This window comes from Hibiscus syriacus, unplaced genomic scaffold (assembly GCF_006381635.1).
Source record: "Hibiscus syriacus cultivar Baekdansim isolate YM2019G1 unplaced genomic scaffold, ASM638163v2 tig00112402_pilon, whole genome shotgun sequence".
NCBI classification, from domain to species: domain Eukaryota; kingdom Viridiplantae; phylum Streptophyta; class Magnoliopsida; order Malvales; family Malvaceae; genus Hibiscus; species Hibiscus syriacus.
Window position 1 is genome coordinate 1,922,285 of NW_024063323.1, and position 19,648 is coordinate 1,941,932.

Below are 19,648 nucleotides of genomic sequence, written 5' to 3' on the forward strand. Positions count from 1 at the left end.
GTGCACAACCTCAGTGTACTCATGTACCTTCTGATCTCAATAATGTACATGGGCAATCAAAGCTAAATTAAACTGAAACTCTCATAAGAAGTTAAGTTCCATTTGTGCATGTTATGACCATATATGTGATAGTTTAGTAATTATATGCAAATTGTAATGTTATGATAGAATAATAATAGTACATGTTCATTAATTCATTGTTACATGTTCATTTTACGCCTCACTAAGTCTGTGACTTAGCGTGTAAGTGGTTTACATGTAGGTGACAAGAAACAAGAATATAAGAATTAGGGGTTACAAGGACAACATGCCCTACTAGAAGATCAGATCAGAAGTAATTTGTGAAGTATGTATTTTGTTGTATTATGTATGTTGACATGTAACCAAGTTGTGAATTACACATACTCTGATCGATTTTGTATTATTTTGGTCTAACTCATGTAAATTAATGTATTTTCTTTAATGAAAGTTTAGATTTTTCATGATTTTGATAAGAGTCAAGTTTTGAAAAGTCAAATGTTACACCTCATATTCGTATCCGGGTCAGGTACGGGTTGGGGGCTTTACACATTGAATTGGTAAGCGATTGTCGTGTTATTTCACAAAGAGTTGAGTTTTAGATATTAATTTTAGACTTTTGAGAGAAAAACAAGTTACAAAGGTTGGGGCCTATAGACTATAATCGATATAAGTCAGGAGGTAAAATCATATTCAATGATCGATTTAAATTTAGACAAACACTTAAGCCCAAGGCTTTTTTTATCATTTGGATTTTCACTTAAATTTTCTCAATTTAATTTCTTTACTTTCTTATTTTTTTTTCAAATCTTAATTTTACATAAACTCTCAAAACCCCCTTATTCACTATTCTCTACAAATCACACCAAAGTCAAACCAAGAGCGAGGAACTCATCAGTCTCCTAGTCCCTGTGAATCGAGCCTTACTCTCACTATTCTACTTAATTTATTTCATTTATGTTAGATTAAGGAACATTTTACTTTGACATCAGAACGACATATTGTCGTTTATCGATGTGGTACTTACTCAATCACACATCGAAAGTACTCCTAACTGAAAATCGACCACTTACTAGTGAAACTAGCAACATCTTGCTCTTCCAAAGAGCACGCCTCATCAAACTAAGATATCTCGTAACCACACTCTAACTTAAGAATTCTTAGACTCTACGTCTTACGCTCAATATCGCTTACCACCATAAAGCTATCTGATGACGACTAACGCTAGTCAAACGATTTTTAATGCACTCAATCTCTTTTAACTTGAAGTACTAAATCAATAATACTACACAACATTGCATGCTTCTGTGTGTTGTGTATGATTCGTGCTCATATACCAACAGGAACAAACCACTGACGGGGCTTGGTTCACATAGCTAAATCTCTTACTCTTCACGAATGCACACTAATGAAACCGGATGGTTCTCTACACCTCGTGAACCTCACCTTGAGACTCATAAATTGATATCTTACTTGTAGTACCCTTAGTACTTAGGGTGGAATTCTGAAACTATTGCATTGGAGCATACCATTTACTAACTTACTCCTTGTGAGTATTTGGGACATCTACACCTAGTTAGCAACTAAAGTGCCTTAACACTAACTAAGATACATCCTGATATAACCAGATAGGCAATTGAGGTACTCTTAACGCTCTTGCGAAGATCCTTATAATCTCATATCTTACTTTGACAAGCCTCAAACAGATACTTCCCCTTGAAAACATAGAAGAGTGGAAGGTTTTGTAGGTTGACATTCTCATAGAGTTGATCCTCAACTCAACAAAGTACAATCACCTATTCTTCCATCTCCTGAACTATAATCCCAAGGTCGAACAACACTTAAGCTAACAACTTCCCTTAGGTCGTTTACTAAATCTAACTAGAGTCCTCAAAGAATATATAAGGTCACTTTGGTTTATTTCACTAAGGTCCACCCATTAACCACATGGATTCTTGCTCTTGGGTTCCTTACATGAACACTTTTCCTACCTACATCACTTGACACCATCTACGAATGCATGCTCTTATGCCTAATGAAACCACGCGAAAAACTAAAATAACTAAAAACATACCTAACATCTCATTAAAGACATCAGCATCAACATCAACATCCTAAACCTATCCTCCAGCAAACTGAGAGACGGGATCACGCATCGTCGAACCGAGAATATGATGATCCACTTCTCGACTCTCATGACTAAAAATCAAACAAAAACCCTTCTAGGTATGTCCTCTACCTTGATGAGCTACTGGGAACACTCCCCTTGGTTGAGCTGACAGATCACCCTCTAAACTAGAGTAATCTCTCTCCATATGCACCAAGGATCTGTATCTATAGCATTTCTTAGAAAGCTTATAGCACATTCCTCGATGATTCTTGTCACAATTCTCTTTAAAAATTTTACAGAGTTTCCAAAGCTAACATCAATCTTCTTTGCTCACTCAAAACTCTAGTCATCTTCACAGTTGACTACGATTGAACTACTTGTACACTCGTCCTCAAACTTGGGACGTTGGACTCACCCAATGAGCTCTTCCTCATACTTAGCATTCTTTTAACGGTCTCATCTTATCATGTCAACTCTAAAAATAATCTAGGTGGGCCTATCGCCAACTACTCAACGATCTCAATGCAAAGCCCCTCAAGAAACCTTGCACCTCAAAGACTCAGTCGCCACAAACTCTCAAGCGTAATAGCCCAACCAAAAAAAATTCTCTCTTGTACTCGTAAACTGAATGGTCTACCTGAACTAGCTTAGAGAACTGTCTCCTCAAACCATGCTTGAAACTATCGGCCATAGCAAAAGTTCTAAAGCACAGATTAAGAAGGGAACACTACAAGAAAATATACCTTTAATGACACACGAACGATGATACATGCTAATTTATGACTTACAAAACATGTGTTTCATAAAAAATGTCATGCTTTTTAAAATCTGAATGATTTATGACTTATAATGATGTGTGCTATATTTAATTGTCATAATACAAAAAATTTACAGAAACACGGAGTATAGATAATTTTGTGTGTCATCTTTAGGAGTCGTATTCTAATTCCCCCTTATTTTTCATCATTTCCCGTGCGCTTGATCTTCCCCCCTAGTTAACAAAAGTTCACGCCGTGCTTCCCCCATTTTTCTATGTTTTCCCGTTTTGTCTTTGCATCCACCCACAAGTTTGGTCATTCACCACAACGCAGTAAAGGGAGTCAAAAATCAAGGGTTTCCACAGGTAATCCTCGTTCTCTATTACAACATTTGTGGGTTTGTTGATTTCTATTTTGTCTGATTTAATGGGTTTGATGCTTTTACTTAATATATGTTTTTTTGAATCAAGATTTGTTGTATGCATGCTTGTTTTATTTTCTATTATTTGTTTAATCACTACTGATTTGTTTATTTCATTCTTCCTTTAAGTGGGTTATTTCGATTTTTTTACTTCAGTGGACTCTTATGCTAGTTCTTGATCTCTTTTTGATTTTTGGGTTTTGATGGATTATGTATTTTGGTTCAAAAATGTTGAACTTTGATTGTCTTGTGATATATGTTTTATTATGCTTGTTGAAATGTTTACAAACATATCTTGTTTCACTTTACTTGAAGTATCATTGTCCGATATAAGGAGGGTATGGTGATATGACTCTCCAAGTACATGGATAAACCTCAAAATGAATCTCGTATCCGTTACTCACTTCCGAGTCCAAGCGATATAGGTCTGAATGACCCTATAATAGTATATATTTCAAGGATTTTTGGAAGGTTATATTATGTTTGGGATTCTTTTGTTTAAAAAAAATGAGTGAGGGAGGTGCCTCTGCTTTCCAGTTCTCACATATATATTTCATTCGCTAATTAGAATGGTTCCAAGTTTTTACCTAATTGTCATGTTTCAGATGGATTTACTTTTAGTTGCTTATGGCTGCTGGTTGTTAACTTTTCATTAGTGAAGAGGCTTTAAATATCTGGTTTTGTCCTTTGCATTGGTACGTAATGTTTCACTAACACAACTTTTCCTGCCTTTTTCTGTTTTCTATGTTGTTTGGATTCTTCTTTTCATTTAAAGTATCAGTATCTGACATTTTGTGTTGGACATATAGATATGTGGATATGACCTCCAAAGATCTTTTAAATGCATATAAATAACTTTACAATATCTAATAATACATGTATTCGACACTCATACTTACGTTCGAGTAGCATAGTTTCCTTTTTATTGTTTTGCTAGTTTAACTAAACACTCCCTCTTGAAATTTAATTTTTGTTTTTGATAAATGTAGGTTGGCATAACTTTGGAACGAATGCTATCATTGGATGGAACATGACATTCCTTTGCTGAGTCTCACTCAAGAAATGTCCCATACATAATATCCACAGTTCTCTGGGTATACTGGTTAGTGGCATCTTATCTTATTATTTATTTTAGTCAAATTTTGTAACTATATGTTGCTCCGACTTTTCATTATTTTCTTGAAGTGTTTATTTCTAACATTTTTGTATGTCATATGGGTACTAGAATACGACTTTTAATAATCTTTTGTCTAATATAATCATTTCAGACATGTACTCCAATATGATGCTCACACCTAAATTCAAGTATCGTAAAATACGATTATTAACTTAGATTTAGGCAACATTCTTTGAATGATGATTACGAATATAGGCAATGAGGCTTTCTCATGTTACAACCATGTGCTTCAACTTAAATTACAACAAAAATAAGACAGAGATTATGAGGCTAACACCAAGAACGTTAGAAGATATTGAATAGGCTAACACCAATAATTTATCTAATATGTTAGGGTTTGTTCTAGTTTCAAATGGGTTTTTTAGATTTTATTAATGGGTCATAACCCTTGAACATTGTTCTATAGCATAGTATAAAATGAATTTGTTAGGGTTACTTTGTACTCAGTAATTTGGGGTAAACATTTTGTTCTTCATATCTTACATAAATATTTCATAATCATCAGTTATAAAGTTATAGTTTTGCTAATACTTTATAATTATTTAGGTTGGTAAGTAATGGTCGATGGATAAAGCATGGATTTCATCTGATAGTTTATCTGATGCATATGAAGTGGGTGTAAACATCTTTCTAGACTTTGCACAAAGTAATGATCCAAATTCAGATCTTATTCGATGTCCTTGTATACATTGTATTAATTTGTGGCACCACTCAATTTAGACCGTGTGCTATCATCTGTTTGCCTAGGGCTTCGATGAAAGTTATCAGGTTTGCTCTTTCTATGGAGAAAGACAACCCAAGCTTGATTCTAGATGCCCTAACAAATCTATTCCTTCCGACTTTGATTATACAAGAGATATACTACCTGATGCCTTTAGAGATGTAGAAAAAGAACCCGATTCATTGAAGTCACTTCTTGAAGAATGTGAGAAGCCACTTTACGTAGGGTCAAAGTATAATGTACTTAGTGGATTATTGAAATTTCAACATATCAATGGTCAATTTGGGTGGTCTGAGGCTAGTTTTGAAGTATTGTTAGTTACCCTAAAAGATGTCTTACCATTAAACAATAGAATACCTAACTCCCTATATGATGCCAAGAAATTGCTAAAAGGAGTATGTATACAATATGAAAAAATCCATGCATGTGAAAACGATTGTGTTCTATTCTGGAAAGAACATAAGGATGCTTCTCAATGTCCAACTTGTGGCACATCTTGTTGGAAGAAGAATACCAAAAATGTACCTTCGAAAGTTTTGTGGTATTTTCCTCCCATCCCCAGATTTAGGAGAATGTTTTCGTGACCAAAAATGACACAAAACTTAACTTGGCATGCACAAGGTCAGGCTAATAACGGTATGCTAAGTCATCCTCGCGATTCCACCTCTTGGAAGCTTGTTGATAAAACGTGGAAGGAATTCGGAGAAGAAAAACGGAATCTTAGATTAGCCTTGTCCGCTGATAGTATCAATCCTCACAAGTCATTAAGTTCCAAGCATAGATGTTGGCCGGTTATCTTAATAACTTATAATCTACCCTCTTATTTGTGCATGAAAAGAAAATTCATGATGTTGACTCTATTGATATGAGGTCCAAAACAACCTGGTAACAATATTGATGTCTACTTGGCACCATTGATAGCAAATCTAAAACTCTTGTGGGAAACTGGCGTGAAGACATATGATGCTTATAAGAAAGAATACTTCAATCTAAGAGCAATATTACTTTGGACTATAAATGACTTTCCTGCATATGGTAATCTTTCGGGGTGTGTTACCAAAGGTTATTATGTGTGTCCAATATGTTCAGAGAATACTTGTTCACACTGGTTGCCAAATTTGAAAAAAAGTATGCTTTCTTGGTCATAGAAGTTTCCTGCCACTTCAACATCCTCTTCGTAAAAGAAAAAAAGATTTCAACAATCAACAAGAGGATGGTGTTATAAAACAACCATTATCAGGTGAAGAGATTTACGACTATCTGACGGGGTTTGAGACTTCATGGGGTAAGAATACAACGTCTAAGAAGAAAACGTCAAAGAAGAAAACATTAAAGAAGGAAAAAGAAAACATCGATGAGAGAGCTAAATTTTGGCACAATAAATCGATTTTTTTTGAACTTGAATATTGGAAGAAGTTGCTCTTTCATCATCAGTTAGATGTTATGCACATAGAGAAAAATGTGTGTGAGAGTGTTTATGGGACATTGTTGAATTTTCCTGGCAAGATGAAGGATGGGTTAAGAGCACGACAAGATCTTGAGGCGATGGGCATTAAGCATGAATTACAAACTCAACCAAGAGGGAATCGTACTTGGCTTCTGCCTGCGTGCTACACATTGAATACCACAGAAAAAAATCGGTTTTATGAGACATTGTCTACCATAAAAGTGCCTGATGGGTACTATTCAAATTTCAAGAATCTTGTGTCTGCTGATGTATCAAAGATTAATGGTTTGAAGTCTAATGATTGTCATGTACTGATGCAACAACTTCTCCCTTTTGCAATAAAGGGGGTATTACATGTGAAAGTGAGGAAAACAATCATAGGTTTGTGTCATTTTTTCAACGTGTTGTGTAGTAAAGTCATTGATGTTAATAAGCTAGGCAAGTTGCAAACTGACATCGTATTAACTTTGTGTTTGTTAGAGAAGTATTTTCCTCCTTCGTTTTTCGATGTCATGATCCACTTGATGGTGCATTTAGTTAGAGAGGTGAGGTTATGTGGCCCGGTTCATTTTAGGTGGATGTATCCATTTGAGAGATACATGAAAACACTCAAAGGCTATGTACGTATCATCATCGACCCGAAGGTTGTATTGCAGAATGTTATGTGGAAGAGGAAGCCTTGGAATTTATCTTAGACTACTTAAAAATATGAAATCAATTGGCAATCCTCATGAACGTGTTGATGAAAGAATTCACACCAGCAAACCTTTATCACTGGGTACAGTCGAGGTTGTAGATGCTAAGCTACTTGATGAAGCTCATCTTTATGTATTACGAAATACTGCTGATGTGGAGCCGTATAAAGAGTAAGAACCACTGTGTCTTCTTTGTCTCTATGTAATGCATTAAACTTTTTCTAACTTCTAATATGATTCTATCTTCAAAAATTATTTAGGCAACATATGTTGGAATTGAAGGATCATAACCCCCGTGCCTCTCGAAATAGTAAATGGTTGTAGACTCAGCACAGTCGAATATTTATTAGTTGGCTTAAGACCAAGGTTGATATACATTTCGCTAACGGGGAAGACATTTGTAAGAGTGTTCGTTGGTTGGCCAAAGGGACAAGTTTTGTTGTGAAGAAATATAGCGGTTTTTCTATAAATGAGTATCGGTTCTATACAACATATGGAGATGAATCAAGAACAACTCAATGTAGTGGAGTATCTCTAATTGCACATGCTATGCAGATTGCTTGTGCAAAAGACTCCAATCCCGTGTATGGAGGTGTTACTTACTATGGTCGTATACAGGAGATATGGGATCTTGATTATCGCATATTCACTGTTCCTGTTTTCATGTGTGATTGGGTTGATAGTCATGGAATAAAAAAAGATGACTTTGGATTCACAGTGGTTAACTTTGTTAGGCTTGATCACCAATCTGAACGCTTCATATTAGCTAGTCAAGCCAAACAAGTTTTTTATGTTCAAGATCAACAAGATACGAATTTGTCTGTTGTCGGCTTCACACCACATAAGATGTACAAGTGTGGAGTAAATGGTGAAACTGGTGAAACTGATGATATGTTGGAATACCACGTTACTTTTGATTTTTCACAAGACTCCCCTTTAGTAGAACTTGATGATGATTTTTTGTGTACACGCCCGGATGGCGAGGGCATATTAGTTTAAAATATTTTTTGCAAAATAAAATCTTTACTTTTTAGTATGTTTTTATTTCAACATCTGTATGTTATTAATTCTGTCCGAACTGCAAGAAATAACAATGTACTAACATTTTTTATTTCAATCATGTTGAAATAGGTTGTACTTGGTACCATGGAATCGGATCAGTCTTCGAGTCATGATGAAGACTCTAAACAAAGAGGTCGACAATAAAGGGAAAACTACTAAAGGAAAAGTTATCGTTACTTACAATAAAAATGGTGTTCCGATTGGCGTTGAAGCAATGAAACTTGCTTCCTTTGAGGGCATGGTAGCAAGATCAATGGTGCCTATCACTTATGCCACTTGGCGAGATGTTGAACAAGAAAAAAAAGAAGACTTATGGCAATACATTTTGGTAAGTCTAACATCTGATCTTAACTTCCAATTAATCTTTTTTAGTTAAAAATAATATTTTTTTAATTAATGCTTTATGTTTCAAATGAATTTTGAACTTGATCCAAGTAGTCGGAAGAACGCCCTTCAATCCATTGGGACAAAGTGGAAGAACTTTAAGCATTATCTGTATAAGAAATTCATTGAGAAGTTTAAGAATGACCCTAATGCAAATCTACTCAACCCTCCAGAGATGTATCCTTATTTGAAGATAGATGAGTGGAAGGTTTTTGTATCGCAAAGACTTTCAAAGAAGTGGGAGGTTAGAAACCAGTCTGTATTTGTTATATATATTAGTTTTAGAAACCAGTCTTGACTGTTTTAATGTTTCTAATGCATGAAATAAGTCAGAAAGCTAAACAAATGCGTGGACAGCATAGATACAATCATCGGTTCAGTAGAAAAGGATATGCTGGACTAACTCTTGAGATTGTATGTAGTAAATTAATTGAATAGTTTAGATATGCATTTGTTTATGTTAATTCATTGTTGTTATTATTTTTAATTTAGATGCAAGAAAAGGGAAAGGAGGAAGACGAGATTGATAGAGCATTATTGTGGAAAAAGGCAAGACAAATGAAAAAAAGGAGGTTATGACCCAAATGTCCAGATTGTTGTTGATAAAATGGTAAGTTCCTGTGAACATTCCTACTTTATTTATTTTCATCTTATTGTTATAGCACCATATGAGTTTTAATCCTTTGAATATTTTGAATATGAATATTTGCTTTCACTACAGGAAGAGATGCAAAAGTCAGAAACTTTAGGAGAGGTCAGTTGTGGAACAAATGACATGCTTACCCAAGCCCTAGGTACCCAGGAACAACGTGGGCGTCTGCGAGGGATGGGCAAATTTGTAAGGCCATACCAATACTTTGTCTTACCCAATACCGTGAAAAACTACTTAGATGGTGAGAAGAAAAATATTGAAAAAAGATTCAACCAAATTGAAGATGCAATAGAGAAACTACAAAAAGGGATCAATGATGCTTTTGAAGGCGCAAGTTGCCAAGGGTGGGACAAAGTAGATTTTGAAGACAACCCACCCGAGGAATTACTTGTAAGTCTTATTAAATTATACTATGAATTAAATGTAAGTCTTAACTACAACTAATATATATATATAATTTGTAGGATACTTCCTCTTATCTTGCGATTGATATTGCCTCTAATATAGTTCCCAAAGGAACAATTATGAAGCATAATGATCTATCAGGTATTACAAAAAATATCAGTTTTCTTTTTGACTTTTTAGAATATTGTATCTTAGTAATAACTTTATATAACAGGTGAAAACATTGAAGTAATGATGGAAATGAGTGTGCAAGGAGACGCTTTACTACCGTTTCCACTAGATGAGGAGTTCATTTACAAGGTTAAAGATGCAGTGGGGTTCCTAGTGAAGTGGCCTAGACATCTAGTCATTCGATGCTTTGATTTGGTAATATTTTCATTTATTTAAAGAAATTATATATGTCTAATTTAAATGATATCTTTATATTTTTTTTGTAGTAAAAAGTGTTGGCGTTTATGGGAAAAAACATGTGAACGGAGATGTAGTAGAGAGTAAAAAAAGGAAAAAAATGACAAAGAGAACTTGTTGAAAAAGAAGAGGAGAAAGGAGAAGGGACACCGAAGACGGAAAAAGAGAAAGTAAAGGAAGAGGGTAAAGGAGAAGGGACACCGTAAAGGAAAAAGGAAGAGGAGAAAGAAGAAGGGACACCGAAGAGGGAAAGAAAGAAAAGGAGGAATGAACACCGTAAAGGAGGAGGAGGAGAGCACAAATGAGGACAAGGCTAAGAGTTAAAAGTAACCATGTTTTGAAAATGTTTGCACGTATGGTTGATGCAAAACTTAAAAATGCGGAGTCAGTGAAAGTACAATGTGAGGACGATATGTTTGGGTACGAGAGTTTCACGTATATAACTTAGGAAGATTTTGAAGTGGTTTTTACTGTGGATGAGATGATCGGCTATATGATGTAAGTGCATAATTTTAATTTTATTAAAACACAATATATTTAATCATCGTACTTGTCTAATGTTAATATATAGGTACTTGTTTGAGGAAATCAAGAATGGGCCAAAAAGAGATCATGGAATTTGTTTTATGAGCCCGTCTGCAATCTCGCCATCAGAACGTAAGGCAAAATTCAAAAATAGCGATGAGGTAATTCGAAGCGTTGCAGATTGATTGTCTCTAAGAAAGGACAATGACATCGTCCTAGTGCTATATAATCTCGGGTTTGTTTTTTCATTTGATTATCAATATATTTTAGTAACTTAATTTGGTTTTTCGTTTTTATAGAAGACATTGGGTGTTGGCGGTGATAGATATGAAAGCAACAAATTGTTATTATCTTGATTCCTTAGGGCCCACCAATGTCCATCAGCAGTTGAAGGAAGTTATTGATGCGTAAGTAACATAAATTATCGAAACATTATAATATATTCTTTGATATATTTCATCAATTTTTATAGGGCAATGAAATTGTACAATGCTCAAAGTATATCTAACAAAAGGGTTAGCCTCAATTGGATCAATGTTTTGGTGAGGACTTCGAACGATCATTCCTTGTTTAAATTGCAGCTTTCATTTTGACCAATCGTTTATTGTAAACTGTTTGTAGTGTCCCCGTCAGTCGGGAGGTACCGAGTGTGGATATTATGTTTGTAAGTTCATGAAAGAGATAGTCGAGAACGGACTTCAAGTGCTGGTTAATAAGAATGTAAGCAAACTTTTCTAATACTCATTTGTCATATCATACATACACATTAGTCATACAACTATCATATGGACTTGAAGTAGGATGATATTATTGGAAATTCATCTACGATAATATCCTGTCTATTCATATTAATAAGAATTGTCATGCTCTTTTTATTTCTATATGGAATGGAGGTTATCGTTTATAATTTGAAACAAACTTAAAAATCTTGTGAATTTAACTTAGTGAAAGATTACATTGATGGTAAACTTCTTGTTATTTGCTTCTATATATTGATAGATTCTGTTGTAAGTAATGAGTGATTTCTTGAATCTAATTACACGTTTTAAGCATGTGGCAATCGATACTATTTTTCGATATATGAATCAATGTCTAAAAGAACAATTTGAAATGTTCGGTGGAGTTGTGAAAGCATTTAACACGTACTAGCACTTAAAACCCAAAATTTGATTTTGTCAAGTACTATAGACGTAACAGGGACTCTCTTGTGGTTATTATTTGTGATGATATTGTTGTGAACAAAGTTGAAATTTTTTATAATGCTATTGATTTTATGACTTTGCATAATGTTATTATGCTTCAAAGAATGCATATGTAAAATTGGTCATTTTAGTACTCTTTAATAGTTTATTATATACTTCACTTTAAATAAGTATAAATTATATACTTATTTCATATTTTTTACTTAGGTTGGCGATGGGAAAGAAGAATACACAAATGATGACATTGATGATATTCGCAAAGAATGGGTATCTTATGTGGCAAACTTTATTATGCCTTGATATTTTGTATCGACATATGATTAATACAATATTTTTGATAACTTACTGTGAATATATTGTATGCAAATGGATTGCTTCTATATAATATGGTACATAGATTTAGTATTATGAGGCATTCAATGTGATTTAGTTTGATTATTTGTCAATCTACAATATATATATATATATATATATTATATATATATATATATATTATTTATATATATATATATATATTTATATTTATATATATATCTATATTTATATATATATATATATATATATATATATATATAATTTCTGAAATACAATCACGACACACGAACGTTTGTGGTCTTTTTAAATGACGTGTGCATCAATGACATGCAATGTAAGTCATATATGCGTGTCATAAATTTATGACACACAAATGTATGTTAAGAAGATTTATAACGGGGGCTTCAATGACGCGCAATGTAAGTCATACATGCGTGTCATAAATTTATGACACACAAATGTGTGTCATCTTAATTTATGACGGGGGCTTCAATGACGCGCAATGTAAGTCATACATGCGTGTCATAAATTTATGACGCACAAATGTGTGTCATCTTAATTTATGACGGGGGCTTCAATGGCACTCAAAGAACGTCATTAATGCGCGTCATAAATGTGCGTCATAGATTTATGACACACAATTGCGCGTCATAAAAAATTCATGTCGGTGGCTTCAACGACAGGCATTTGTGTGTCATCCACACCCATAGATGACGCGCAATGCGCGTCATTAAAGGGTATGTTTCTTGTAGTGGAAACACCATTAGGATTCTAGACTTATACAAGTACTTTCAGTACTTAGGGGCATGTATTCACCTTACTAAAATTTACCACTTGGTCTATGACCGACTTAACCTGACGCTTTGATACCACTAAATGTAATACCCTAGATCCGATTGGGCCTAAAATACAATATTGGACTACCGAGGTAACCATTGATTTTTAAAAACCTACTCGATCTCTTTTAAAACATACTCGATGGTATCATATAACATAAAAACATTTAATAAAACATTTAGTAAAATAGAGATCCATGACACATAATTTAAATCAAAGTATTAGAAACTATTTATTATAAATCTGTAAACACGAGTAAGGTTTTATGAATAAACATGCCCATTAAAGCTATAATACAGTACTTTAAAGGGGAATGTTGGAAGTCCTGCCATGACAATTCTCCTTGAACTGCTCTAACTACTAACCCACCCACAAAAAACATCTGAAGGTTGAGCTTACAAAGCCTAACAGTGCAATTTCTAATCTAGAGTAGCATTAAGAGTCTCATAAACATAATCGTGCTAAAGTTTAGGTACTAAGCACACTACAAGAAAATATACCTTTAATGACACACGTTAATTTATGACTTACAAAAAATATGTGTCATAAAAAATGTCATGTTTTTTAAAATCTGAACGATTTGTGACTTGCAATAATGTGTGTCATATTTAATAGTCATAATCTAAAAAAAGTAACAAAAACACGGAATACACTTTTAATTGTGTGTCCTCTATAAAAATTATCTTTTAATTTCTCCCATTATTTTTATCCTTTCCCGCTTCTAGTATAGTTCTTTATAAAAAATTCCGCAGGGTAAAACTTTCATCCCCATTATTTAGAAAAAATTCTTCAGAAAAACTTTTCTTCCCCCATTATTTAGCAAAAATTCCAGGTTAGTTTTCCTCTGTTTCTAGAAAAAATCTAGAAGTTAAAGGAGTGAACATTAACAAAGAAGTGTTGAGCACCGTTTCGATTTTGCTTTTGGATTTTGAATCCGGGATTTTGATTTTCCGAGAGGGTAAAACTAAACGTCGGATTCTACCTCATCTTTGTCTTCTCTTGATGACTCTACCGGCTTAAAGAAAAATTCTAATCTCATACTAGTTGGCCAACGTTTCGGTTTGTTGACACTCACTGAACCTAGTCGTGGAAATGGCGATGAATTTGCCAACGCATTGTTGAATCAGGAGAGAGACAACGGCGATGAAGAAGACGACCAATTAATCGTGGAGAATCAAGATATATTAGGCGACGAAAGGCCCTCTAGTTCTACCAGTAGTGGATATACCGGTGAGAGATGAAGTAGTAGTACCACGAGCGAGTCTAGGATCGATGAAGCGAGTAAAATTGACGGTAATGGTATTCATGAAGTAAGGAACAATGGTTTCCTCGAAGGATTCTCCGTTAATCAGGCCTCCCCTTGGGTTCTGGGTAAACGCCATGTTGATGAGGTTAGCCACTCCAGTTCTTTTCCTTGTTGAACAAAAAAATGGTTTAGCTTGTTTTTTCCCGAATTCAGCAAATTTAAAGTTTTGAATGTTTATGAGGTTTTGGAATTTGGATCAGTCGATAACAATTTTATTGTTTGAGTGTAAGAATTATTAGCCTTTCATGGTTTGATTTGGAAACAAAAAGAAAGAAGTAACTTCAAACAATCTTTGTTATATTGCATCATGTTTAATTTAGGAATGAAGTGCAGGATGATGGTTTGATAGCATAGAGAAAGAGGAAGAAACACTTCTTTATTTTGAGTAATTCTGGTAAACGTATATATTCCAGGTGTGTTAGTAGTTCCTAGAAATACTAACACTTGAAGGTGCAAAATCTGCACATATAAAATGAACGGCTTGCTAATGGATCTTACTTTAATTCTTTTGTACATTTCACTTCCAGATATGGAGATGAACACAAACTAGCTGGTTTCTCAGCTACATTACAAGCCATCATTTCCTTCGTGGAGAATGGGTAATTGGCTGGATATAGCTTACTTGGTTTTTAGTAATGATTCCCGTGCTTACTCAATGCAATTATTTGGGAAACTTTATCATTTTATGTCATTTTCATGGGGTTTTAACATTTCGGTAATTGCTTTTCATGGGAGATCGTATCAAATTGATCAAGGATGGGAAACACCAGGTATTGTTATACTTGCTATTTATGGATTCGAAATTTATGTACTTTCTAATTTTCCAGCTCTGCAATCAGTTGTTATTAGACTACTTGCATTTGAAATACTTTCTCACCCATTTAATGATTAATCTTTTAAGTATTTCTTTGAATTGACTTTTCACAGTTTTGAAATTGCATTCTTTAGAAATAAACACTGAGGAACTACAATTTAATTTCTGTTTCACAAGTATAATCAACGTAGTTTCATTAAATGTGGTGGAACCTTAATCCTCAAATAGTTTTGTAATATTTGGCAAGACGTGTCAATTAATTTTAAAAAGAAAAGTGAATGATGTGATAGCAGTTTGTTTGATATTGTTAGAAATAGACATGTTTATATGGACAAAGAAGTGTTGGCCTTCTATTTTGCTTTTGGTAGATGATCTGGGTATTTTTCTGCGGAGCTTAAACAGTCATTTTTTCAGCTTGGTATCACCCCTCAGATCATTGCATCCATAATTATGCAGGTTTGTACTTTTTCTTTGGTCATATAAGATTTGTTTTACATGATTGTGTAAACTTTTAAATTCCATATTTTTTTCTACACTTCATGCTATGAAATCTATTTGACACCCTCATGTTATATGTTTAAGTGGAGATAGATAGATAGATGTTGAGGATGGTTGCTATGTTCTTTTAAGATGGAATGGTTGCACAAATGGCCAAAAGTTATTTCTTCTATTAAAAAGCTCATATGATGTGTCTAGTTATTCTTCTTTGGCCAATGTTCTAGAGTTTAATGGTCTATTAGGGTTCTGGAGTTACTTTCTTTTAGTTGGGATAAAATTACTACCTTGTTATTGGATAAATGTACGGGACTAGGAATCACTTCATATTTTGGGGTGTTGGTCTTCTGTAGTGTATTTAGGAGTGGCTGTAAACTTTTCTTGTTCGTTTAGTCCTGGCAATGGTCCATTGAATCTTGGTTTTGGCCTAAATTTCTTTTGTTTTATGAATTATTTTATTTTTGATGAATTCTCTTATGTGTTCTCTTGAATTGATTGAAAACAGGTACTCTGTCATATTGTTCCATCCTTAGTGAAGTTGCGGAAGGAGGGATTGGATGGTAACGAGAAGATTAAGAGTTATATGTGTGTCTATTTTTTCCTCTCAAGAAGTGAGACGAGTCTTTGCTACATGTATAATTCTTGAAAATGTTACTTGGACGTTTACAAAGCATGCTATTATTCTTTCATTACAGATGGTGGATTTCACTTGGCTTTGCAATACTAGAAACTATTATAGTTGCTTGCTATTCTCTTCTTTATTCAATTTATGCAGCCAGTTACAGGTACTTTAGCAATATAAACATGAAACCAACAATTTCTGATGCTTTTGTTTCTCACAATAAATTGGCAGGATATGACGCATATTCAGCCTTTTCCTGGAATAAAACTTAAACATAATTTTCACATGTTCTTTATTAATTTTTTCCATCTATGCTTTTGATATTATGTACAATATCAAGTGAACAATTGAATATATGTCAAGGCATGCTAAAAGGATAACTCCATCTATCATAGATAAATGCTTTTTAAGACTGATAGGGTGATAGTCCAGAATAATTCTCTTGATTTGTTTATATATATATTATCTTGTAAATATTTTGCATGATGATTCTTTTTCCCTCATTTTTTATTATTAAATAAAGGATATTAGAAAAGGTTTATATCTGTTTATGAGGCTGTATCTATTTCCCTAAATATGAATAGCAGTTTTGTTGAATGAATCTAAAAGTTACCTAAAACCATCTCTATTTTTTCCTTGTGAATTTGAGTACATCATCGGTAAGGGAAAACGGATATTGTTTCTTCCTATAATCCTATCCTCGTCTTAGAAATTTATTTCCTTGCTGATTTTCTAAATGATTTGCCCTGCTGTTGGCAGGACACTTTGAAACTAATGGATGATTTGGCTGCTCTTAAACCAACAATATTTTTCAGTGTGCCTCGACTATTCAATCGAATTTATGCCGAGTATGATAGAGGTTGACAGTTAGATAAAATAAATTGATTGCATCTTTTAATGTTTTTCAATTTTTATTTAGTTCATTTAACTTCCATAGAATCACCAACACCGTAAAGGCTTCTGGCACTCTAAATGAGAGACTATTTACGGTAGCCTACAATTCCAAGAAGGAAGCCATCATGAATGGTATGTTTAGTAATAATTAAGCTTTCTTTTTCTATATATTATATATTTCCAATTAATATGAGTGTTATAAAAAGGTGTATACTCTCAGTGTGCTTGCCACTTGTTTTGCCATCTAACTGCTCGTGTTTCCTACAATTGTTTCAGGGAAGAAAGAATCGCCAATTTCGGACATATTAGTTTTTAACAAAATAAGGGAAAAGCTTGGAGGATGAGTGTGTTTTATGATATACGATGCTTCCCCTCTTTCGCCTGAAGTAATGGAGTTCTTGAGAGTGTAAGTTGATTTTCGTACACGATTATTATATTTTAGCACTTTGCTAGCAAACACTCAATCGGTCTCCAAACCATCTGATAAGCAACGTCAGTCGAATTTAGTACCATAGCTTTACATTCCTCGATCTTTGACTTGTGTATTTTATAGGTGTTTTGGCTACGTAGTAGTTTAGGGATATGGCATGACAGAGACTTGTAGCATCATATCCTTGGTGGAAGAAAGTGATAGCTTGACTGGTCATGTTGGGCCTCCTAGTACTGCCTGTGGTGAGTAGCCTTGCTTTCTTTCAGTTGAATAAGTCCATTAGCTGTAAATTTTAGATTCTAAATGTCATTCATTTTAAGCTAAAAATCTTGTTGAACTCTATCAAGTATCCAACTTAAAACCAATTGACAGGATATGAAGCATATTCATTTTTTTCAGTGTGCATCATTATTGGTTTCTTGCATCCACAAGCAGTGCCTTGAGTTGATGGACGTACATGTTTGTTGTATTAGGTGTTTTTACTGTAGTCACCATGTGGGCAGTTGTTGTAATTGAGGGTTGCAGGAAAATAAAACTGCAGTATTATGGGTTTAAACTAGCATCTGTTGCAAGGTAAAGTCAGTGCTACTTACCTAGACATTAGATGCGTTTGGTAGAGAAACATAGGCTTTGGTTTCAATTCTTCTTTGTGCATCATAGATAGTATAGTTCATGGCTAATCTGAGCAGGGAGCAGTAACTAATTTTATGTGAACTAGGACAATTGTTGAATTCATTTAAGGAGATTTATAACTTTCAGTGTTTGTTTATTAACTTATAATAAAGGTTATATGTTCTTTCTCAATGTTGTATTTTCTTTGTTTTCTTTGACTAATCGTGTATTATAAACTGTTTGTAGTGTCCCCGTCAGTCGTGAGATACCGAGTGTGGATATTATGTTTGTAAGTTCATGAAAGAGATAGTCGAGAACGGACTTGAAGTACTGGTCAATAAGAATGTAAGCAAACTTTTTTGATACACATCTGTCATATCATACATACACATTAGTCATACAACTATCATATGGACTTAAAGTAGGATGCTATTCTAAACAAATTAATGCAAGTACTTGTTAGCAAGACTGAAAACTGTGAATTCGTACTGTGATAATGTATATAATTTATATGAGAAGTTTTACTAATTAAATGTGTAAAATTTATTTTTACATATGCTTCAAAGAATGCACGAATGATGACATTGATCATATTCGCAAAGAATGGGTATCTTATATGGCAAACTTTATTATGCTGTGTTATTTTGTATCGACATATGATTACAATATTTTTGATAACTTAATGTGAATATATTGTATGCAAATGGATTGCTTTTTATATAATATGATATATATATTTAGTATTAAGAGGCATTAAATGTGATTTAGTTTTATTATTTGTTAATCTACAATATATATATATATATATATATATATATATATATATATATATAATTTACGACATACAATCACGACACACGAATGTGTATCATCTTTTCTAATGATGTGTGCTTCAATGACACGCAATGTAAGTCATACATGCGTTTCATAAATTTATGACACAAATGTGTGTCATCTTCATTTATGACGGGGGCTTCAATGACTTTCAATATGCGTCATAAATGTGTCATAAATGCGTGTCATAAATGCGTGTTACAGATTTATGACACACAATTGCGTGTCATCTGAGATTTATGTTGGTGGCTTCAATGACCCGCATTTGTGTGTCATATGTGCCCATATATGACGCGCAATGAGCGTCATTAAAGGGGTTTTTTCTAGTAGTGGCAGTAGGTACATACATGATCTTGATCAAGTATTACCTACTTAAAACTTAACTGGCTTGTATTGATATAGGGTCTAAAACTTCCCTTAGTTATTGGATAAAAAGCCTTGCTATGAGCACGCTTCTATCAGGCCTCTATTCAGACCAACTACCACTCTGGCTCGACTATGTAC

At 33.9% G+C, this 19,648-nt stretch overlaps 2 long non-coding RNA genes and 1 pseudogene across 2 annotated transcripts; all 3 read left to right on the forward strand.

Moving 5' to 3' along the window:
* Positions 1–14,108: 14,108 nt before the first annotated feature.
* LOC120179130 lies at positions 14,109–15,208 on the forward strand (annotated as a pseudogene).
* A 261-nt stretch (positions 15,209–15,469) lies between these two features.
* On the forward strand, positions 15,470–16,517 carry LOC120179155. Its single transcript, XR_005521584.1, has 3 exons — positions 15,470–15,713; positions 16,258–16,363; positions 16,448–16,517. It is a non-coding gene; the product is annotated as an uncharacterized LOC120179155 (long non-coding RNA).
* Positions 16,518–17,315: 798 nt separating this feature from the next.
* On the forward strand, positions 17,316–18,265 carry LOC120179156. Its single transcript, XR_005521585.1, has 4 exons — positions 17,316–17,400; positions 17,545–17,674; positions 17,822–17,940; positions 18,172–18,265. It is a non-coding gene; the product is annotated as an uncharacterized LOC120179156 (long non-coding RNA).
* Positions 18,266–19,648: the final 1,383 nt, after the last annotated feature.